The sequence below is a fragment of the Lepidochelys kempii genome, chromosome 2, assembly GCF_965140265.1.
Source record: "Lepidochelys kempii isolate rLepKem1 chromosome 2, rLepKem1.hap2, whole genome shotgun sequence".
In the NCBI taxonomy this organism is placed as follows: Eukaryota; Metazoa; Chordata; order Testudines; family Cheloniidae; genus Lepidochelys; species Lepidochelys kempii.
The window spans coordinates 188,947,898-188,973,423 of record NC_133257.1 but is presented as its reverse complement, the minus strand read 5'-3'; the positions used below and the strand labels follow the sequence as shown (position 1 = coordinate 188,973,423).

The 25,526-nt window shown below is 41.8% G+C and overlaps 1 long non-coding RNA gene across 2 annotated transcripts in view; it reads left to right on the top strand.

Annotated features, from left to right (window-relative positions):
* Positions 1-20,369, top strand: part of LOC140906016 (uncharacterized) — a 181,953-nt gene extending 161,584 nt beyond the window's left edge. For both annotated transcript variants that reach the window (XR_012157025.1, XR_012157024.1), the window contains one exon: positions 20,012-20,369. This is a non-coding gene — a long non-coding RNA (uncharacterized lncRNA). The remainder of the gene's footprint in view (positions 1-20,011) is intronic.
* The last annotated feature ends 5,157 nt before the right edge of the window (positions 20,370-25,526 follow it).

The window sequence follows — 25,526 nt, the reverse complement described above, 5'->3', positions numbered from 1 at the left end:
GTTCGTATATGTACAGATACGCATGCTCTATGTTGATGGCTGAGCCTTCATATCTCACTTCTTTTACATTTTTCTTTTCCTTTCTACTCTTATGTGAACAGAAGCCTGTTTTATTTAAGCCCTGTTCTCTCATGTATATGTATAGTAGTGATAGCTAAAATGACTGTAAACTTTATTCAAGAATGCGTCCTCCTGGTGAGGAACAAGAAGGGTCTGGCCCAGTGACAGAAGGACAATCATAGTGTTGCCTCTTCTTGATCCTAGTGGCCAGTCTAAGTTTGGGGATCTGGGGTTTTGCAAATTGGAAGCAGAAATTGATGGAGTCTGGTATTCAGTGATGCAATCTTGTTTATCCACAAGGAGTGGACAAAGTCCATCTTCTCCAAATGCAAGAGGAACCAAAACCAAAAGGAGCAGTTTCTTTAGTTTACAAGCTCAAGCCTCTTTAACCAGCAGACTCTGAGGCATGCTCTCTAGCAGTCACGCTGTGCTCACAGGCTATTGGCTGCCTTTTCTGCTTTTGCCTCCCTTTTCATTCTTATCTGTGTGATGGGTTGGGTCACAGAGACCCCCTTGGGACTGTCACTGGATGTGCTGAGATTACCTCTGAGCCCGTTTTCCCTGCCAGCTTGGGACTCCAGAACCCTGCTTGTTGAGCCAGACACATTAGCCTGCTGCAACACAGAACCAGGGTCTGAACCACACCCCCAAAGCTGCAGATTTTAACCAAAAACTGCTCAGCGGGTCACCTACCTCAAGCATCCAGACACCCAGTTCCCAATAGGATCCAAACCCCAAATAAATCTGTTTTACTCTGTATAAAGCTTATACAGGGTAAACTCATAAACTGTCCACCCTCAATAACACTGATAGAGAGAGATATGCACAGCTGTTTGCTCCCCAGGTGTCAGTTACTTACTCTGGGTCAATTAATAAGCAAAAGTGATTGTATTAAGTATAAAAAGCAGGATTTAAGTGGTTTCCAGTAATAGCAGACAGAATAAAGCAAAATAAAACAAAACACGCAAGTCTAAGCCTAATACATTAAGAAACTGAATACAGGTAAATCTCATCCTTAGATGTTCCAATAGGCTTCTTTCACAGACTAGACTTCTTCCTAGTCTGGGCCCAATCCTTTCCCCTGGTACAGATCTGGTTAGTTCCAGCCGGCATCTTGGATGAAAAGCAGATAATTCCACATGACTAGGACTCCTCTTTTCTGTTCCACCCCCTTTTATAGCTTTGGCACAAGGTGGGAATCCTTTGTCTCTCTCTCAGTTCCCACCCCTCCTTCTAAGTGGAAAAGCACTAGGTTTAAGATGGATTCCAGTATCATGTGACATGGTCACATGTCCTGTGAGACCCCTAGTCTCCATTCTTCCAAGGCTGGCCAGCACGTACCCAGGAAGTTTTGCAGGTAAACAGAGCCATTCACAACCAATTGTCCTAGTTAATGGGAGCCATCAAGATTCCAAGCCACCATAATGGCCCACACTTTGCATAATTACCACAGGACTTCAGAGTAATATTTCATATTTCTAGTTTCAGATACAAGAATGATACATTCATACAAATAGAATGAACACGCTCAGTAGATTCTACGCTTTGTAATGATGCCTTACAAGAGACCTTTTGCATAAAGCATATTACAGTTACATCATATTCACACTTATAAACCCATTTTTATAAAGCATATGGAGTGTAACGTCACAATCTGTTCTCAGATTCTTCATGAATTCCGCACCCACACACACCTGCTCTCCCTACCCCGTTGGGGAAACTCCCTGCATCCACATGGCACTAGTCTCTGAGCAGACCCAGTTAGGCCTTGTTTTAGGTGTCTCTTTTAACTATCTGTCTAACCTTAACTGTCTCTTTTAACTATCTTAAATGAGGGGTGCATTCACACATCAATTTGAACAAGGCTTTAACTTAACTCATAACAACATTTCACCTAGCTTGTAACAATAGCATCTGTTCAAAGAATACATCTAGTTCTTCTACTTGCTAACATCTATCACTTAAGGCTATGACTACACTGTGCACCTTACAACAGCATGGCTGTTGTAAGACACTCAGTGTAGCTGCTCTTTGTTGCCAGGAGAGAGCTCTCCTGACAACAAAATAAAACCACCCCCAATAAAGGGTGGTAGCTTCGTGGGCAGGAGAGCACCTCTTGCTGACAATTGCTGTCCATACTGGTGCTTTTCATCATTAAAATTTTTGTCATTCAGGGGGTGTTTCACACTCCTAAGCGACAAAAGTTTTAACGACGCAACTGCAGTGTAGACAAGGCCTAAGGTCATAATGAGATTTGAGGATGTCCACTATGGTCTATGAAGTGGTTTAAACTGCATGAGATTTGATCTGGCCTCTCAGACTTTGTAAGGAACAAACATTTCACGTATCAGTTTAGCTGGTCGTGCATTTAAGAAACAGGGTAAATTAGGCTGTTACGAAGAAAAGCACACATCTACTGGTAATAATATGCTATCCTTGAGCCTGATCCTGCTAACCCTTTCTCAAAGGGGAAATTTCTTCCACTGAAGAGAGACAGCAAAAGGCATTGGCAACATTTAAACTCTGTTTTGGGTCAAAGGCCACATGTTGGTTGTCTGCACAAGTGGTGAATTGAATTGACGAATAATCCTTGCTCAAGTGAATAGTGCTATTGAACTTAATTAGACTCTTAACTGCATTAATCACAAGAGTAAAGACTTGCAGGATTTGGCCCTTGTATTTACTAATTTAGTCCTAGATGCACAAAAGAAGCTAAGTCCCAGTTTGTGCACCTCTGCAATACACAAACCCACCTGCCTAACAGTGAAGGTTTCTAAACTTCCACTGTAGAAGTTCCCTAAGTACTTACATTTTGCAGAAGAAGGTCCCTAGTCACCTGTTTCTTCCTCTGGGCATGTGCGCTGCTGCCTCCCTATAGGCATCTGGACTCCATCTCTTGCCTAAGCCCCAGAATCTTCCACAAACTGGGGGAAGAAGATAGATGCTCCTCTGTAACTTGCCTGCATGCCCTGATCCAATAAGTGTGCTCTGAATTTGCCTGCCAAATCAGGCCCTGCAGGCAAGCTCTTACAACATGGCCACGGTAGGAAGGAAAAGCTCCCTCAACTTTTAGCTCAGTGGTTAGGGTAATCACCTATGGGCAAACTACGACCCACGGGCCACATCCAGCCCGCAGGACCTTCCTGCCTGGCCCCTGAGCTCCTGGCCCCTCCCCTGCTGTTCCCCCTCCCCCACAGCCTCAGCTCACTGTGCCACTGAGCTGGTGCTCTGTGCTGCGCGGTGGCGTGGCTGGCTCCAGCTGGGCGGCACGGCCATAGCGCCGCCAGCCACCGGTGCTCCAGGCAGCGCGGTAAGGGGGCAGGGAGCGGGGGGGTTGGATAGAGGGCAGGGAAGTTTGGGGGGAGGGGGTCAAGGGGCGGGGGGTGGATAGGGGTCGGGGCAGTCAGAGGGCGGGGAACAGGGGGGTTGAATGGGGGCAGGGGTCCCGGGGGAGGCAGTCAGGAAGGAGTGGGGGGTCGGATGGGGCGGCAGGGGGCAGTCAGGGGCAGGGGTTCCGGGGGCGGTCAGGGGACAGGGAGAAGGGGTGGTTGGATGGGGCAGGGGTCCCGGGGGGAGGGGGGGCCGTCAGGAATGAGAGGAGGGGTTGGATGGGATGGCGGGGGGCAGTCAGGGGCAGGGGTTCTGGGTGTGATCAAGGGACAGGAAGCCGGGGGGGGTGGATGGGGCATGGGTCCTGGGGGGGGGCCCATCAGGGAACAGGGGGAGTTGGATGGGGCAGGAGTCCCAGGGGAGGGCATCAGGGGGCAAAAACAGGGAGGGGCAGATGTGGGGGCACGCCCCCCTCCCCTAACCAGCCCTCCATATAATTTTCGAAACCCGATGAAGCCCTCAGGCCAAAAAGTTTGCCCGCCCCTTTCCTTGTGATGTAGGAAACCCCTGAGTCAAGTCCCCCTTCTGCCTGATGAGGATAAACTTAAACCGGGATCTCAGATCACTTCTCAGATGAGTGCTCTAATCAGTGGGCTATGGGATATTCCCATGTGGGCCTCCCTCAGTCTCTTGTTGAAGCTGTTCCATTGTGGATACATGATCAAAGTAATTGGAGCAGGGGAACTGGCTCCTGGGTCTAGCACATCCTGGTGAATGCTCTGACTATAACCCGATGAGTATTCTCATGCTTTCTTGCTCACACATGTTCTCTCTCTGTGTGTCAGCCAATGACCTTAATTATTTAATCCAAAGTGCAACAGCTTCCCCAGGAGAAATTGGGGAAACCCCACATCAAAATAACCCACAGCCCAGTGGTTAGAGAACTCTCCTGAGAGGTAGCAGATCCCTGTTCAAATCCCTCTTCCTTATCAGGTGAAGAGGGGACTTCACCTGGGAAGTAGGAGACTCCAGTTCAGTGCCCTAACCTGTAGGCTAAGTTGTATGGGAGATCCTCCTCTCCCTGTTATTCCTTGCCCCCCCAGGTATCGAACTCCAGGAGAGAGCTCACACCGTAGAATCACAAGCAGAGATTGGTTCCTCCCTGTAACCAGGACTTAGGTGCCTATCTCTAAGAGGGGCATAGCTTAGCATATACCTCTGCCCTTGATATCTCCCATTGGCTATTTTAGTGGGCTTCCCACCTAGCATGATGGCTTTTGTGAATTTCTGAACTATCCAAATCTCAAAGTCTGTAAAAATTGAGTAGAAAATCTATGGAGGAAAAAGCTCTTGTGATAGTTCCAACACTTCCTGCTTCTGTTTGGGCTGGAAATAGCATAAGAACAGATTTTCTCATTGGAAGTGCAACTATACCATCAGCCAGTCCCACATGTGGCCAGAAGCAGAAAGTGCATAAGTAGCATGGGAATTTAAAATATTTTTTTAAAAGTTACTCAAGTTGCAAACTGAAATATTTGGTTAAGAGTTTGGTTTTAGGTTTGGTTCCCCTTTGTGTGGAAGCTTTTAATCAGAACTGATTTGCCCATCCCTACATAGTAAGACCAAAAGATGGAAACATTTTTCCTCTTTCTGGGTCAAGTTCACCCTTGTGCTGGCTTTCTGTGCCCTTTAATTCCCATAGAAGATCTTGAGATCAGCATTGGGCTTAAATGATGCATGAGCTTTGTGCTGACCCCTGCACAAGAGTGAATTTTGCCCTTGATGTATTTCCCCCATGGGGCAAAGGTGCCTTCCGGACTTACAGTTCCTTTTGCCCTTCCTCTATTCACTTACCACCAGATACCAGCACTACTAATCAATTAACATCATAAACTCAAACCCAAGTGAAGCTCCAGTAGTCTTAGAATATCTCCAACACTAAATATGAGCAAACTTTTATAAATCTATTTGCCAGCCCTATTAGTCAGGACAGAAATACGCTTATACAGTTTACATTACTGTTTTGTCATCCCTCAGCGGCTGTACCAAAATCTAAGTCTAAGCAGTTATCATGGTATTTCTGATGTTATAACAACCACTGGCTAATAACATCGCAATAAAAACTGTTCTAATCATCATCTCCCTGGATAGATCTGTTGCATGCCTCAGATTCCCCCCCGCCCCCTTTTCCTCTAATGTTAAATGTGATTTTTTTTTTTATCCTCAAAGGGGTGATTATCTCTGTGCAAACCTGGCAAGGTTAAACACTATCTATAAAAAACATTCAGCTGTGTGCCATGAAATGAATTACATAATATATCAGTCATCTACCTGGCTTTTGAAAAAGTGCAAAATGTTTTTGTTCAGTCTGGATGAGTTTTTTTACATTTGGCTTCTCTTTCCATGAAGGTAAAAATGACCTTGATTATTAGAAAGTGAAGAGATATTGAACTGGTTAGAATCAACACAGTTCCATTTCATTTAGTCTCCACTAAAATTGCAAGGAGTGAAAATAGAGATTGAATTTATTTTACTATATATTGCCTCATTTGAACTTTAAGGCATTAGCCACTAAGGAAAACCCTTCCCCCGCCCCCCTTCCATAATCTCTTATAGATGGCATGTTAAGGAAATTGCCTTGACACTATTGATTCTAAGCTATGAGGTACAACATAACAGCCAGTGTAGTAAACTGGGAAAATGTATGCTGTGCTACATTTCAAGCAATGGAGCACTTTGACACAGCACCTGTGTCTCCCTTCACAGAAATGTGACATTTTAAAATTACAAATTTGTATATATTTTTTTCTAGGTGTCAGGCCATCTTCCCTTTGATTGGATAACTTTTTAAATGGTGTCAATCTGAGTATTTTACAGAAGAAAGGAAAGCAGCCCTTTGCTAAACTAAAGGGGCCACAGTCCAAAGCTAGTTGCTATATTAAGTCAAGTCACCATATTTCTTGCTAGCTCCTTTCCAGAAATGCCTCCCTTAAAAAAACCCAAAACTATAAAATGGACAATACGTGATCCTGCATGCTGCTATGTTATTGCTGCTTAACCACTCATCAGTTTGACCTACAACATCTTCCAGCTAAATGAACTGGTGTTAAAGTGAGCACATGGATGCAAAGTGGCTGGATTGCTTTATTTTAACTCTTAAAGTAAACTGGAATCTAATAAATTCTGGGCTGAATCCTCAGCTGGCGTGTATTGGCATAGCTCTAGGGAAGTCACTGCAGCTGCACCAACTTAACGCCAGTTGAACATCTGGCCCTCTGAATGCAAAAATCTACATTAACACTCATTTCCTAGGTGATAATTGCAACCAAGGATATTAGCACTAGTAGACTGAAACTTCACTGTGGGTCATTAACCCCTGTACACAAATCCTATGAATTAGGGCTATCTGAAAATTTTCTTAAAATCAGGTTTTTGATTAAACAATATTTATTTATTTATTTATTTTTGCAAAAATAAATAAAGTACCTGCCTTCCATGGAAAACTATTTTTTTCTGAAAAATCAAATGGCCCCCAAAAAATTCTATTCAGAAATGCTGCTGCAATGCTTCATGGGAGTTAATTTGCTTTATACCTCCATTTTCCTATGACTTTCATACCACTTCACTGTAAGCAGAGTTTCACTGTAAGTCGATTCCCTATCGAGTGAAATCCCACCCAATGTACAGTCTATTCAAGCACCAAAGAACTAACAGTTTACCTTGATCTGAGTATCTGAGTTTCATCATACTTGGCTGACGCCGCCAGAGAATCAGGCAGCTGTAACTTGCTGCATGACACCTCTCTGCTCCCCCACATGCAGCTGAAAGTGGATGCAACAGAGAACCTGGGCCACAGTCCTTGATGCTAGTTGTTCCGATATTATAGCCTCACCTGATGTATATTGGGAGTGAATTTATTTCCTAAGTGGGTTTCAATAGGATGGATTAGAGTTCAGTTGGGTGTACTTATTTTGGCACCACAAAATAAATGTAATATACTACTGACATAAAGTCTACCAAGGGGCGAATATGAAAGCATCCTATTCATCAATCAATTACAATACTTGTAAGAGCATGGTCAGGCCAGTCCATAGTCAGGGCCAAACTCAGAGGTGATGTGTAATGCAGCACAACTTCTTAGCCTCATTTCCCACACCTTGTACTGCAGATGCTCTGCACTACTAGACAAAACAGGCCTCCATAGTGGAGCCATAGTGTCCCCATTAGAGCCAGTCATAGGGCCAATTTAGCTACTTAGCTAACATCTCCCTGCCGCTGTCTTAGAGGAAAAGGGTCACTGCTTCCCTCTGACCAGGTGCTCTCTGGCTGCCAAAAGGCAGATCTCAAGCTACTCTTACCTGTGCCAGGGAATATCAACCTCGTGCACAATTGGCCTGGGATTTGCTGTCTGTGAAGGTGTGTTAAGGACATCTTTGTACACCCTCTGAATTGCACAATGTGCTATTCAGCCATGGATGTGGTTCAGGGCCCCTGAGCCTTTTCCTACCTTATTGGTTTCCAAGGTTGGGCACAGAGGCTCTAAGTTCAGTCTCTTCTCCCTGTACCTCCACAATTTCCAAGTCCTCTCCCTTCTATGTAGCTGAAGGACTCCATATAGCTTCCATTACATGAATTATGAGGTTCTCAGAACCCCTGGTATTTTCACAACCCCCCTGGCCAATAAGGCAGGAAAATGCTATTCCTGTTTTACCAGTTGAAGAACTGAGGTACAGAGATGAAGTGCAGAGCCCAAGGTCACACACCATCTATAGCAAAACAAGAACTGAAGCAAGATCTCCAGAGTCCCAGTCCAAAACCTTAATCACAAGGCCATGCTTCCTCCCACTCTTATAAACTGTCACTTCCATCTTTCTGAGGGTGAGATGATCATTAGCTGCATACAGCCCTGCTCCTCTGAAATCCCTACACTGAGGGCAGACCCATATAAGTCCCATGTTTAGGGACAGGCTAATTTTCTCCCTACACCAGTTGGGGTCTGCCCAGTCTGTCACATTACAATTAAAATAAGCCTGAAAGAAAGGAATACTTAGCCTTCTTAAAATGGCATTTAAAAAAATCTAAACCTAGAGATACAAAGATTCAGCATTAGGGCTCTTTGTTCCATCCTTCAGTCACCTGTTGAGCCTTAGTGTTATGTCATATGTGATCACATGCTCTTCTGAGACCTGTACAATACCTCTGTACAACAGGGTGAGCTGAGGTTGAAGTGGCAGCTGGGTAGCTTGGAGTTTCCTTGCTTTTGTTACAAACATCACATGTAAATTGTAACATTATTTTAAGACTTATTCTTTGCTTTTAAAAAAAAATCAAGAAATGACATTACAGCTAAAGTTGCCCCATCCTTCATTCTTTTTCTCCCTCTTCCCCCAAATTTGGATGTTTTTGAAGAATCAGGCCTGCTGTGGACTGTAGTGTTCATACAGCATTAAATCATGTTAAAATTAGCTATAATCCAGCACAAATCCTCTTAGTGATACTGGCACTATAAGGGGCGTTATAATTGCTCAGAGCTTTAAAACAATTTTGTAGCTTTTTCTCCCCTTGGTGCACCAGTTCCAATTAGGTCAAGGGAGCCTTATGAACGCACAGATGTTCTATTTAGGACCCAGCCCAATCCTGACAACACACTGTCATCCCCACAGAGAAGCTGGGAAAATGTCCGACTTACACTCACTGTGCTTTGTCATGTCTAACTAAAGAACACGTTATTCTTAAAGTCTAGTACAGCCCTCCTAAGGTGATTGTCTGTGCCTGATGCCCCTTTATGTATGCCATGTGTCCTGGTTCTGCTTCACCCAGTTTTAAATAACATTCCAATTTCAGAAAGCTTGAGAGAGAACAGTCAAAAGGCAGCAAATTTGAAAATGTGTCTAATACCCCACTTGGGGTGGAATCTGTGAAAAGAGAACCTAGCAGGTGAAAGTTGCCTCTGTTCAGCACTTGCTTTGAGGGCTCGTATTGGCCTTCTGCACAGTAGTGAATTTCAGCTAGTTTGAGTAGGCAGCCCCATGTACACGTTACTGGAGTAGCTGAAGAACAGACCCTTCAGCTCCAACTTACTGTAGCTGGGACTTATCTACTGCAGGGTAGGGGCAGGAATAGTGGCCATGGGTGGTGGTTTCTGCCATACAGCATGTATGTTTGTGGGCCTATGTCCCAGGTGCGCCTCTGCACTTAGGAGTGGGCCATTCCAGAACGCACCCAGGGTGCTGTCAAGTTCCTTTCATTGCACCTCTACCCCTAGCATTTCACCTGCTCTAAAAACCTAGATCCTTTATTCCACCCATAAATTAGCTGGATTGCAACACTGGAGAATAATCTGATCTATCTGATTTAGAGCTGGCAGAACAGCCCGACACAGCCCACTTCCTAGCAGCCCTAGGGGCTGGTGCATGTTGGGAACCTGGCTCTGGTGGGGGAGGCCAGAGCATGCTGTTCTCCACCCACTGTGGGCTGCCAGCTGGTCCCTTGGAAACTGCATCAAACAGGGTGGAATTTAGACCCATGCACAGGACATAGCTAGGCTGAAGGCTGAACCCCTTGTTGGAGCCAGAACTGCAAAAGTGACAGTCACTTTGCTCTCCCCTGCTGGTCTGCAGTGTGCTCAGATCAGCAGAAGAGCTCAGGTAGTTGAAGCACTGATTGTGACTATATATAAACGTAGCCCTACATTCATTTTGGCTGAAAGGGGTGGTGAGTGAGATAGGGACAGAATATAGGCTGCTGCAAATAGAGTTCAGTTTAATAAACCACAGTGAACATTTCAATCATCCTCTTTTCCTCTTGCAACTATACTTGGCATTAAAATGGTGAGTATGGACAAGTAGGATATCAAATTAAAAGGACCCAGCCCTGCCCCACCTATTCAGAGATTCTACAGCTCCTGGAAGGCACTGAGTACCATCAATCCTCAGGGACTTCAGTGGGAGATAGGGGTGCCCAGCGGTGTTTAAGAAGTGTTCAATTCCTTGTGAGTTCTAGACCTTAGTGAGGAGAAATCCTCAGAAGTGTAGCCAGAATTCCTGGCAGAATTCTGTTTGCTTTGGTAATAAGCAAAGAAAATACTTGTTTGTATAGAGTCTTCTTTAAGAATTCTGAATGGGGGAAATTTAGGATGGCTGCCGTAATCATGCTGTGATGTTCAGACTTCCCTCTTGTCTGCTCACGCTAACTGGAAGAGTGCCAGTGAAATTATGCTGTTTTATTTTCATTTTCCCCCCGGCATTGACTTCAGCCCCACAACGTGCCACTCTTCCTCTCCCCTCCCCACACAAACACACATCCAATGTGTGAGGAAATTTTGCTCAGAACATATCTCCCTCCTATCACCAGGATCTCAGCCATGTCCTCAGCCTTTGTCTCATCTTTTATGTGAGACAAAAGTCAACCCCAGAACTTAAACCTGCCACTTATATTAAAAACTGCAGCTTGCCCCTGTGGGGATAGTAGAACACTCTCTGATAAATGAGGAGTAACCTTCCCCTCTCATGGACTCTGTCATATGTATTCAAATGAATTTGAGAGAAACAAACGTGCTTACACTTCTGCAAATGGGAGAAAGCTGCCTCTAAAATTATTTCCATTTTCAAGGTCAGGAAGCAAAGAATCAGTCCACGTTCCTTGGAGACGGCATCCAATCAACGGAAGCTGTTCCCTTGTCAGACAGCTGTTATCTGCATAGTCCTCCTTTGCTATTTGATGTGCCACTGGCTTCTTGTCACTTGACAGATATTTTCATCATTTTGTAGCTGACACCCTTAACATTCCATTTTGCCAGACACAGATATCCTCCTCTTCCCTCCCCCACCCCACCCCCCGCCATCTTACAGAAGCAAGTGGCTGAAAAGCATCTAAACGAGCTCTGGTCTCTATTGTTCCATATTTTTATGATTCACTGATATGTCTTAAGGCCCCGTTTAGCATTCTCTCTGCCAAATAAATACATAATACTCCTGATAGGGAGATGAGGCTCCCAGTGAGCTTTGCAGTTCATATTCTCTGTGGACCAAGCCTGAGGTCCTGACTCAGCAAATTCCCAATGAACTTGGGTGTTTGCTTAAGTAAGGACTGAGGGTTGGGATTTTTGCAGGGGGAGGCTTGGGCCTGTTGTTTGTAAGGTGGATTAAGGCCTCCAGATTCGGCCTAGTCTGTCAAAGAGGAGATAAATGAGTATAATTAAATTTTTACCAATGCTAAAGGGATACCTTGCCAGTTTTCCTTTCGGCACCGTCTAATTCATGCGGCCTCTATACTTCCTCCTCTAGTCCTTGACGCAATTGCATGATACAAAGTGGGAAACTGGGAGAGTAAAACAAGGCTTCATATGTTACCGCTCTGTACATAGCTGCCAATATCCCCTGTGTGTAACTGTACAATCCTGGAGGAGCTGTAGAACAGTCCCTCTATGTCAGAGGTTCTCAAACTTTTGTACTGGTGACTCCTTTCACATAGCAAGCCTGTGAGTAACCCCACCTTATAAATTAAAAACACTTTTTTATATATTTAACATGATTATAAATGCTGGAGGCAAAGCAGGGTTTGGGGTGGAGGCTGACAGCTTGCAACCCTCCATGTAATAACCTCGCGACCCCCTGAGGGGTCCTGACCCCCAGTTTGAGAACCCCTGCTCTATGTGGCATGTTCCCTCCTACTAGGAAACCTCTGATCACTTAACGGTGCCTGAAGCAGATACCCTCATCTTGTATATTCTGGGTGCTCGCACTGGAGGAGTTACAGAACGCAGGTGCTATGTGGGAATCAAAGACAGCATGACCACACTGACAGTGTTGCAAGGGGAGGCTTTCATAAGACCACAGAGGGACAGAACCTCTGCAGCTGGGCCCAGAATTTCCAATGGATCTCAGGCCATTAGTCTTCTCTGACCCTGTTGTGTACATGCACCTCTTCCCCCATCTCACAGGGTGAAGAAATGCAGTCCAATAGCTCCTGGCTTCTATGGGTACAGGAAGAGCTGAAAGAGGGTGCTGTGACAAGAGGCAGGAGGGTTTCTGCTGGCCCATGGAATTGAGAGGATGCAGGTCACAACCTTTGTCTAGAGTGAATCCCAACTGACTTCATATTCCCTTGCTGGGAAACTCCTCTCCCAGCTGGACTGTGCTCTGAACACTGGTTTTCACCATTCTGCTCAGCTTGAATAATGAAAATAGAGTGATCAGGTTTTTCTGAAATTCTGAGGTGGCAAAGTTGTGCCAGCATACAGAACATTATATGTGATTATATCATATCCTGCAAAGTCAGGGAAGACATATAGGCCAATCAAAAGTCTGAGGAGGCAAACCAAGGTCAGGGGGCAACTGTCCCCTTGTCCTATAGGGCCAGAGTCATCACTTGCTATCTCAAAATATCTATTTTTCTGAAATTCTGACCTCTGAGGGGCCCTTAGTTATTGAGCTGGATCTTAAATAAACTACTGATGGGTAATACCAAATATATCAACAACACAAATTGTTCCTGTCAAAGGAATCCTTCCTCCTCCTCTTTTTTTTTAATTATTTTTTTAATGCTTTTCATATCAGATGCCAACTATGTTGTATCACACTCCTAGTAGTGAGCATGCCCTGCTGATGGGCTAAAGAGATAAACACTAATAAATATCTTGAACCCTCTCATCCTCTGGCTGACCATTGCTCCCACAAGATATATAGGTTCAGCTTTGAAACATTCAATCTTTCCATAGTGCTGAGAGTGAGACTTAGCCAGCATAATTCCTTAGCATGCAGTATGGTGAACTGCTCTACATTAAATACAAATGGTAAGGGAGTTTACATACCACAATCATTGTGGAAAGCAAATTGCTAAAGTCTAAAGGGAAAAAAACAAAGTTGTGCTGGCAAGACCTCTGGTTTTGTAGCTTTTCCTAATGGTAATGATTTTTTTTTAAATTAAAACAAAATATTATATATAATGGAAAAACAAAAGGGTAGGAGGGAGTTGCTGATGGTTTATCAGAACAGAAGATTGAAAAATCAAAGCTAGGGATTATTTTATAAAATGTTTTCCCTGGCTGACCTTTATCTCAAGAATCAATTATAAAGCTTTCTTTTGTGTGGCTGCGATTCAGATGACTTACAAAACAAAACACACAAACTCCAGTGTTTTGTTTTGTTTTTCTAGTCAGCTAAATTTGTGTTAATATCAAGGAACAGTGATTTGTGTGTGGATAGTTTATGCATTATAACAAGCTGGTATACCCACACAGCTTGTTGTCAATGTGTAAACACCCCTGTCTCTCCTGAATTAAAGCTACAGGACAGTCAATGAAGGGAGAAAATACTGAATATCTTTAGAGGGCCAGTTCATAACACTAGACTAAACATTCAGGAATGCAGAAATGTGAAGTCCTGAAAGTGTAGATCTAGAAATCGCACTGGATTAGCATTATCTATTGTAGCTTTTAAAACTACATATTACATCTTGGAGCGCTAAAGGAATATATTGGGAGGGAGGAAGTATGCTTTTAGATACTAGTTTGGGGGAACCTTCTGACTCTGAACCTCCTGGCCAAACCACTGTGTGTATGTGTCAAGCCTCAGTTGTTTCAGCAGTTCTTTGCTTGTGCAAGAAGTTCCATTCATACAGAACCAGGACCTAACTTGGGCCTGGATTCTGAACTGAATAGTTTGCCGAGAGAGAAGCAAGAGTACACTTCTGCTGTTTTTCCTTTAAAGCAGGGAGCTAACGTGGTCTAAAGAGAAATAGACTGAGACTGATCATCCTTTCCACTGTACTTGGCAATGTTAAAACAGCCATAAATGCATCAGATTTATTGGTGCAGCTAACCAGTGCCATTTTTTCCATATTGTCACTTCACCAATACAACCGGACCAGCTCTAATTCTGAGTTATGGTAACAAATGTTTTAACAGTAAAACACAAACAGGCATGTGAATATATTCTATGAATATAAGCACCAATTTCAGCTTGCTATGATTTGGAAGAGGTCCTATTAATCATTATTCTTGAGCATTTGGAAAACCAGTTGGTGTTTGTGAGCATTTTCACAAATACCCCTGAGTGTTTCATGCACTTTTTGCACCAATGACTGTCCAAAAATTCCTTCTGAATTCATCATAGATTCCAAGGTCAGAAGGGACAATCGTGATAGAACATCCCCAAAATAATTTCTAGACCATATCTTTAGAAAAACATCCAATCTTGACTTAAAAATTCAGTGACTGGAAAAACTTACCCTCACTGATAACACCTCATTTCCAGTGGGAATTTGTCCCTCTTCAACTTCCAGCCATTGCATTGTTATACCTCTCTCTGATAAATTTAAAGAGCCCATTATTAAATGTTTGTTCCCCATATAGTAACTTATAAACTGTAATCAAGTCACCCTTTAAGCTTTATTGTTAAGCTAAATAGATAAACTCAAGGAGTTGAATCACTAAAGGTATATTATCTAATCCTTTTATCATTCTCATGTCTCTTGGCTGAATCCTCTCCAATTTATCAACATTATTCTTGAAGCGTGGACACCAGAACTGGACACAGTATTCCAGCAGCAGTCACACCAGTGCCAGATACAGAGGTAAAATAACCTCTCTACTCCTACTTGAAATGTCCATTTATGCATCCAAGGATTACATTAGCTCTTTTCATCACAGCATCATTCAGGGAGCTTGTGCTCAGCTGATTATCCACCATGACCCCCCAGATCTTTCTCAGTCACTTTCCCATGATAGAATGCCCCTTCATGTAAGTATGGCCTACATTCTTTGTTCCTAAATACTTACATTTAGCCATATTAAAACTCATATTGTTTGCTTGCATCCAGCTTACCAAGAGGTCCAGATCGCTCTGTACCAGTGACCGGTCCTCTTCATTATTTACTGCTTCCCAAATTTGTGTGTCATCTTCAAACTTTATCACTTGGGCAAAGAACTGATCCTTGGAGCATCCCACTGGAAACACACCCATTTGATGATTTCCTCATGTACAATTACATTTTTGAGACCTAACAGTTACATAATATGTGCCATTTTCATTTTATATCTTTCTAGCCTTTAAATCAAAATGTCCTGAGGTACCAAGTTAAATGACTTACAGAAATCTACATATGCTACATCAACACAATTGCCTTTATCAACCAAATTTGTAATCTCATTTTAAAAAAATTATCAGTTTGACAGGATCAGTTTTCTAGAAACCCATGTTGATTAGCTTTAATTATATTACCTGCCTTTAATTGTTTATTAATAGAGTCCCATATCAGCTACTCCATTATCTTTACACAAGATCAATGTCAGAATGACAAGTCTATAATTAGCCGGGTCATTCCATGTACCCTTTTAAATGTTATGCCAATATTTGGTTTCTTCCAGTTTTCTGGAACTTCCCCGGTGTTCCAAGAGGTATTGAAAATCAACATTAATGGTCCATTGAGTTCCTCAACCAGTTCTCTTAAAAATCTTGGCTGCAAGTTATTTGGACTCACTGATTTTAAAAGTACTGACTTGAGTAGCTACTCTTTAACATTCTACTGAGATACTAGTGAAATAGAAAGTGTTATATGACATGACTAATCTGTTTTTTCCCCAAATACAGAACAAATATTTATTGAACACATCTGCCTCTTCTGCATTATTATTGATTTTACTATTTCCATCTAGTAATGGATCAATTCCATTGTTAGGATTCATTTTATTCCTAATATAATTTTTTTTAAAAATCCTTCTTATTGTTTTTTAACTCTACTGGCCATACATTTCTCCTTGTGTCCCTTTGCTTCCCTTATCCTTTTCTATAATGCCTAGCTTCTGAAATATTCATTACTATCAGCTGCCCCTCTTTTACACACACCCCTCAACTGCATCTGCCTTCACTTTCCTTCATTGTGTCACTTCATGTCCTTTAGTTCCTTGATTAATTTTGTTTTCAACATCTTAATTTTGAATGAGTGCTCATATTGTCCCTCTTTTTACCCTTCCCTTTTGAATTAAAGCTGCAACAGTCCACACAGAAAAAATCTATCAAGAGGATTTATAGGAAAATCAAGAATAATTATACTTGTTTTGTCCCAAAGTCACATTAACCTGAAGTAAACCTTTTTTATGTGTTCGGTCACCCAATCAGGGATGAGAAATAGCATGTGATTTATATACCCAATCATACACCAGGAATAACAAATATCAGGTATTTAAAGCAAATGAAAGCAACTCCTAGGATGAAGACTTGGTGTGTACAGTACTTACAAGTAATAGGCCACTTCCTCAGTTGTTACCAGTGTTGCTTGACTGAAGTCCATGAAATTGTGCTTATTCATGCCAGGTGAGGAGCTGGCCCAATAACTACATAAACATAAATGAAGACTGTCCTGCATATTATTCACTCACCAAAAAAGGGGGCTAAATGCATAATGAATACTTGTAATGACCATCTCTGTTTAAATTCAAAGTAGGCTATTAATTTTTACTGTCCTAGAATGCATCCCAGACCCACCCCTGCCACCTCAAAAAACCCCACTTCCACAATCATTCACATTAGACAGCGTGATACATACAAAAGGCTAATGTGACTTTGGAACGAACTAGGGAAAATATAACTAGTGTTGGTTTTCCTCTAAGTCCTCTAGATAGTGGTGAGGTTTTTCTGTGTGTGTGTGTGTGTGTGTGTGTATTGTTGCAGATTTCATTCAGAATTGTATTGACTGATTTCCTTCAGCATTGTAGGGGGTTGCTAAGCAACATGGAGTCTTTCTCCAAGTGTTTGTCACATGGGGAGAAAATGGGAAATAGAAAAAGATTCACCTTCTCTAATACCTATCAGATCACAGGGTCTCTTATTTCAGGCCCAGGCAAAGTTATACAATTCATAGTTCTTCCCCAGAACTAGAGTAGATCCTACTTTGTTTGGTTCTGAATTTAGTTAGAATATAGGTCCTACAAAAGGGACAAAATTTGCTATCACTTTCAAGGTGCTGTCAGACTGGCATTCACAAACACATCTATCTGTGGACAATTCACTGTAAATCTGACCCACAACTTTCTCTCCTGTGCAATGTGACTTGGGGCTGATAAACAGAATCAAGCTATACTCATCTTGGAGTTGTTCTTTGAGACCTTAAAACAGACAGAATATCTGGCAGACAGCTCATTCTGACCAGCCAAACTGATTCAATCAGGTCTTCCAGCTGCTTCATTTCTTAGTGCTGGGCCTTTGCAACAGCAAAACCAATCTACTTGCTGTGTTGTAATGTGGTTTATCTTGACTTGCACCATATATTACATCTCTTCCATGGGGTTATCAAGCAAATTAGGATTTATGACAGCACTGCTGAGGCTGTCAGAAACATGCATGTGTTCACAGGGAGTATAAAAAACAGTACTGCATTAACGTCTTCCATATCCTAGATGACAATGAACACCCAGGCTTATGGTCTGTCAGCAGATTGATCTACGTTCTCTGCTCTTTAACAGTATGACTCTCTTACATACCTCCCACAACATCCACTGGGTTCTGCAAGCCTCGGCTCCCAGAACTGGAAGGTAGCATGTGACAGTGAACAACTGTGATGGTTTGGGTCACAGAAACCCCCTTAGGACTGCCACCTGATGAGCTGGGACTACCTCTGAGCCCATTTTCCCTGGCAGCTTGGGTACCTTGCCTGGTTGTGCCAGACACGCTAGCCTGCTACAAACACAGACCCAGGACTGAACCACATCCCCCAGAAGCTGCAGGCTTAACTGAAAACAGCTTAAGAAGTGCTCCTGTCTCCAACACCCAGATACCCAGTGCCCAATGGGATCCAAACCCTAAATAAATCTGTTTTACTCTGTATAAAGCTCATAAATTGTTCACCCTCTATAACACTGACAGAGAGATATGCACAACTGTTTGCTCCCCCAGGAATTAATACTTGCTCTGGGTTAATTAATAAGTAAAAAGTGATTTTCTTAAATATAAAAAGTAGATTTTAAGTGGTTCCAAGTAATAACAGACAGAACCAAGTAAATTACCAAGCAAAATAAAACAAAAACATGCAAGTCTAAGCCTACTACAGTAAGAAAGTAAATGCAGGTAAATCTCACCCTCAGAGATGTTCCAATAGACTTCTTTTACAGACTAGACTTCCTCCTAGTCTGGGTCCAGCAATCACTCATACCCCTGTAGTTACTGTCCTTTGTTTGTTTCTTTCAGGCATCTCTTTGGGGTGGAGAGGCTATTTTTTGTGCCAGCTAAAGACAAAATGGAGGGATTTCCACGGGTTTATGTAGTCTCTCTCTTGTGGGTGGAAACCCCTCTCTCCCCCTGTGTAGAATCACAGCTACAAGATGGAGTTTTGGAGTCACATGGGCAAGTCACATGTCCATGCATGACTCAGTTCTCTGCAGGCCAAGCCATTGCCCACACGTTAGCCCGAACATTCCCAGGAAAGCTCAGATGTGGATTGGCATCTATCAAAGTCCATTGTTAGCCAAGTACTTCCGTTTAGTTGAATAACCCCTTCACACTATGTTGACCAAATCTGCCTTAGGTGCTTCTTACAGCACACTTTAAATACAAGCCAGCACTCATAACTTCAGATATAAAAATGATACATGCATACGAATAAGATGAATACGTGCAGTAGAACATAACCTTTGCAAAGATATGTTACATGGCATATCTAGCATAAAACATATTTCAGTTACGTCATATTTACACTCATACACATATTTCTATAAAGCATTATGGGGTGCAACATCACAACAACAATGATGATCCATGCAAGCAATAGAAAATAATCCAACTCATTCTCCCAGAGATATAGGGGTTCTGCAATGCAAACAGCAGTTTAAAGGGAAGTCTTTTTGTTGCTGAAGAAAGCAGGCATGACTTGTAGTACATACAGGCTGATCCAAATTCTGTTCTGTAATGTTGATGTAAATCCTTTGATCTTAATGTCCCAGTGCCATGTGTAGTCAATGGAGTTAGTCCTGATTTGTACTGGTGTAACTGAGATAAATTGAAACCTATAACTGCATTTTAAGGCCAAATCCTAATCTCAGATACATCTATATTTAACTTACATTGACAGCATGTAGCTGAGGATTCTTAAACTGGAAAGATGGTATTGATACTTTATAAACAGGAGGGAAATGAATGTTAAGTTCTGCTCCTCTTAAACCATTTATTGAGGTACAAAAATAGCAGCTATACTCAAACTCATTCCAGTGGGGGGAAAAATCCTAGTAAGTAGGTGTAGAAAACTGTAAAATTCTGTATGCATAAGTGTCTTACGGAAATGTAGAAACACAAGTCTTGGCCATCAATGGTCAGCTTGGAAAAGAGACTACTGAGGGGAGATAGGATAGAGGTCTATTAAAACCAAGAATGGTGTGGAGAAGGTTAACAAGAAAGTGTTAGTTCAGATAACGCACAAACCAATGAAATTAATAGGCAGCAGGTATAAAAACAAACATAAGGAAGTACTACTTCACACAGCACACAGTCAGCCTGTGATACTTGTTGCCATGGGATATTACAAAGGCCAAAAGTGTAACTGCGTTCAAAAAAGAATGATGTAGGTCAATGGCCATCCTCCATGAACCCTGTCATAAATATAAAGGGAAAGGTAACCTCCTCTCTCTCAACAGTGCTATAAAATCCCTCCTGGCCAGAGGCAAAACCCTTTCACCTGTAAAGGGTTAAGAAGCTAGGAAAACCTCGCTGGCACCTGACCAAAATGACCAATGAGGAGACAAGATACTTTCAAAGCTGGAGGAGGGGGAACAAAGGGTCTGTCTGGCTGTGTGATGCTTTTGCCGGGAACAGATCAAGAATGCTCTTCATAACTCCTTAAATTAGTAAGTAATCTAGCTAGAAATGCGTTAGATTTCCTTTTGTTTAATGGCTGGTAAAATAGCTGTGCTGAATGGACTGTATATTCCTGTTTTTGTGTCTTTTTGTAACTTAAGGTTTTGCCTAGAGGGATTCTCTATGTTTTGAATCTAATTACCCTGTAAGGTATTTACCATCCTGATTTTACAGAGCTGATTCTTTTACTTTTTCTTCTATTAAAATTCTTCTTTTAAGAACCTGATTGTTTTTTCATTATTCTTAAGATCCAAGGGTTTGGGTCTGTGTTCACCTGTACAAATTGGTGAGGATTTTTATCAAGCCTTCCCCAGGAAAGGGGGTGTAGGGCTTGGGGGGATATTTTGCGGGGAAGACGTCTCCAAGAGGGTTCTTTCCCTGTTCTTTGTTTAAAACGCTTGTGGTGGCAGCATAGGGTTCAAGGACAAGGCAAAGTGTGTACCTTGAGGAAGTTTTTAACCTAAGCTGGTAAGAATAAGCTTAGGGGGTCTTTCATGCAGGTCCCCACATCTGTACCCTAGAGTTCAGAGTGGGGAAGGAACCTTGACAAACCCATTAGCCAAAACGGTCACGGACACAACCCCATGATCTGGATGTTCCTAAAGCCAAATTGCTAGAAGCTGGGACTAGATGGATCATTGGATAATTGCCCTTTTCTGTTCATTCCTTCTGAAGCATCTGGCACCAGCCACTGTCAGAAGACAGGATACTGGGCTAGGTGCACCATTGATCTAACCCAGTATGGCAGTTCTTATGACTCATCACAGTTTGATGACAGTTTAAATACCAGACCTGGCTAATAGTACAAAAAATAGATTCCAAATATTCACTCATCTTTAACTTATTTTGAAAGTGTTTGTAACTCTGTCAATTTCCCACTGACACTCTAGTGTAGGACTTTTACTGGTAGAAATGTTGGTAGAAGTGATATTAATCATATTGGAAAGTCTATGGAAACTTAATTCAAAATCAAACATACACACTCATACCCTAACTGTAAGAACTAGTCATCAAAGCAGGAAGCAGAAACATCATCTGAGTTGTATATAGAATCAAAGCAGCTTGAATTTTGATTTTTCAGTACTCGGAATGAGCAACTTGCTAATGAGGTACAGACAAGAATTCTTCATGATATTCAACTAATTATTTTTCTCTATTGTGAAATTCTTCCCAGCACAAGTGCTATGCACCATTTCAGTCCCAGTTATACCATATTCTGAGGATTTACATAGGGCTGAAGGGGGTGCCTGGGCATCCACTGGCCCTCTACATATGGGTGAAATTCACCCATTTTTTTTTTTTAAAATGGCAGTTGCTCATCAGTGATTCACAAACATAAGGAGGCAAAATTCATTTTAATAAATTACTTGACATGAATTATACACCAAGTTCCCATAAATATCCTTTCTAAAATATCCATTACATTTTGAATGATGATGTAATTACTACGTGCAGAGATGAAACCCTCCTGATTATATGTATATTCCTGTTTGCAGAACAGAGACCTGATCCAAACACTTGTGCCTGTTAGTAACTTTATTATTCAATGAGACTACTCGTGAGTAAAGTAAGTGTTTACAGGATCAGGTCCCATATTTGTAAAAATATTAGCCTCTTTTGTTTTTCTTCTCATACTGAAGCTTAACTGTAATATGAATCAGTTGTATCTGAGTCGTACCGTGTATGTATTGCTCATTGTATTTACATTCATGAATCTACAATTTAGTACAGCAATCCAGTGAACAAAGCAAACTACAAGAGTAAATGTCTTAAGCTAGCACTGTCTTTCTACACAATTACTGCACACTCCAGGCACTGCCGTAAGGCAGAGTCAAAGGCTGGGTGACTCAGCCATTTGATAAATGCTTTCAATCTCTGCTTTATTGCTACTGTGAAATGAAAATTGAGGGGTAAAGAAGAAATAATACCTGCACATTCATTAGTAATTGTTACTGTCTACTTTACACGGCCCTATTGCCTTCCCTTTACGGATCTCAAAGAGCTTTACAAACCTGAATTAAAGTCTTTAGTCCTAGGATCCTTGAGTTATTGGCCCACTGAAGTAAATATGTTGTCTTTCTATGACTTCTATGGACTCTGGATGAGGCCCTATACATAATAACTATATTTGACAGATGGAGAAACGAAAGCACAAAGAGATCTTATCTTGCTTAAGGTCACACACAGTCACTGGCAGTTCTGGGAACAGAAACCAAAGTTCTTGATTTCCAGGCCTGTGCTTGAATCATTGTATAGCATTTTCTCTCCATGTGTGTGTAGGCTAGGAAAATGTGATATTTAAAAACATGCTGACCTATCTCTTCGACTCCACAACTAACACCTCTTTAGAAGGGTCAACCTATTGATTAAAATATGATTAACACATTTTAAAACATGATCTCTTTTCCTATATTAGACGTGGCCTTCTTGTCACTAACAGCCAACGCCATGAGCACCTAGAAAACACTACATGCACCTAGAGTTCTTTCCACTTAGTTTTAACACACCTTCCAAATTAAAAAAAATGTTAGATATAAAACACTATAAAATGGCTGTAGAGATTTTGCTCATAAAAAAAAGACAATGGAAAATTTCAGCTCAGCCGGATAGAGTTCTAGACGATTATTTATCTCTAAGGCTACAATTTAGTCATGGAGGTCATGAAAGTCACCGAATCCATGACTTCCAGCAATTTCTATGACCTCAGCCTGCGGTGGTTGGGAGCTGTGGGTGCCACCAGAGGTGGCAGGGGAACTCCCGAGCTCCCAGCAGCCATGGGAACCCCTGAGCTCCCATCCGCTGTGGGGGGCAGAGAACCCCCAAGTTACCAGTGGCAGGGAAGCCTCCCGCGTGGCAGGTGGGCCACCTGAGCTCCCATCTGCCCTGGGCAGCAGGGAATCCCCAAGCTCGTGGTGGGAGGCCCCCCCACAGCTCCCAACTGCTGCAGGGAGTGGGGGCATCCCTGGAGCTGCAGGGGCCACGGGTACCCCCAGCTGCTGCAGACAGCTCCTAGATTCTGCCCAGCTGCCCCGCTTCAGGTGGTGTGGGGACCTGCAGATCCCCATTTTGTCAGACCTTTTTAGGAAAAATCACAGACAAGTTATGGCTTTTTTATCCTTTAGCCTTATTTATCTCTGATAACAAAAGGCTATAAATCTGTTTTTGCAACTTTAACTATACCATTTGGTGCCATTCACACACTATGAAATATTAATAGATATATATACCACAAAGAAAATTTCATACAAAAAGTTAACATCTCATTTCCCACTTATCACGTACTTTCCCTCTACATAAGTATCATAGCTCCAAAATATGCAGTTATGCAATGCACGCACCACATTCCCTATGATTGCACTATAATACAAAACCTAAACTGACTTCCTATTTCCCCATGGGGAAAATAATACTGCATATAGCTGACCAGTGCATGGATGTCTACCACACATCCATGTTGATATTGCTGAGGATTTACATTAGTTTGCAATCGTTAAATGTGTATTTTTAAGCATTTATTTCTTTTTCGACTTGCCAGTGACCAAAATATCTTCCATACTCACAGACCCTTTGACAGAACTTTCCATTTTTCATTATTTATTTTTTTAAAGCAATACATTGTATTGGCTCCAGATAAGCAGATGGACAGTTCACTATGGTCTAAATCACTAAGCAGACTTTCATGTGTTGCTAGTAGAGATGTCAGTGAATCGCAGTTAATGCAAGTAATTAACACAAAACAAATTATATTTTAAAATAGTGGTGATTAATTGCAGTTTTAATTGCACTGTTAAACAATAATAGAATACCAATTTAAATTTATTCTTTAAAATTAAATATATTTAATATTATAAATATTTTTGGATGTTTTTCTACATTTTCAAACATTGATTTCAATTACAACATAGTACAAAGTATATAGTGGTCACTTTTGTTATTTTTATTACAAATATTTGTACTGTAAATAAGATAAACAAAAGAAATAGTATTTTTTCAATTCACCTCACACAAGTACTGTAGTGTGATCTTTTCATCATGACAGTGCAATTTACCAATGTAAAATTATTTTGTTACATAACTGCACTCAAACAAAACAGTGTAAAACTTTAGAGCCTACAAGTCCGCACAGTCCTACTTCTTCAGCCAGTCGCTCAGACAAACAAGTTTGTTTGCATTTAGAGGAGTTAATGCTGCCCACTTCATATTTATAATGTCACCTGAAACTGAAAACAGACGTTTGCATGGCACTGTTGTAAATACCTTGCAACACTGGCTACGTGCCAGATATGCTAAACATTTATAGGCCCCTTCATGCTTTGATCACCCTTCCAGAAGACATTTGTAATTTAATTTAAATTTAATGATGAATTTAAATTAGTATTCTCTTATAGTTTAACAGTGCGATTAAAACTGGGAATAATCATGATTATATTTTAATCTCATGATTAATTGTGATTATTTTTTAATCGTTTGACAGCGCTGTTTGCTAGTACCTATGATATATTGTGCTCATGAAATGCACCCATAGTAGACAAGGTTCAGAAAGGAGTGTGTATGTAATTGTTGTGTAAAACCTACACATTTCAAACAAAGGATGCCTCATTTTGGACATTTGAGCACAAGTGCATTAGATGTCTGTCCTGATGTGTCATGTTGGATGACAGCAGTGTCCCAGCACAACTGCAGATTTGAAAAGTGTGTGTTTGTTGCTCCTCAGACACAGCCAGTATATTGCCCAATACGTAGGGCCTGCTGTACAGTCCACTGAAGTCAATTCTAGGTTCTAAGTTAAGTCAATGAAGAACTAATGAGGGAGGCCAAATCTTTCTAACTGATGTCACCTTAAAAAGGAGTGTGGTGGCAAATCCCACAGAAAAGAGATGGAATCATTTTTAGGCAGGTTTTCTAAAAGGTAAAATATTAGCTTTCCAAGCGATTGGTTTTAGTGACTTATTGTAGCAAAATAACAATATTTGGTCTCTGGGTGGTAGAGAAATCGGAATGGTCTTCAACACACACTTTGAGCTGTGCAGGTCAGAGGTAAATAAGAACACTATTGTGCCTTAGGTGATCCAGTCATAGGCTGCTGTTCCTGCCTGTTTTATGTCCTTGGTAAGCTTTTTCTATGGAAACAGTCATTCATGTGGTAGATACTGTGAACATGGCTTGCAGCCTCCACCCACCTGATGTGCACCATAGGAAAATGTTCAGAAGTGCCTTGTCACAGTTACAGGGCTAGCTGCACTCCTGACCCTTCTTCTGGCCTATATGTGCATCCCCTACAGGTATCAGACCTAG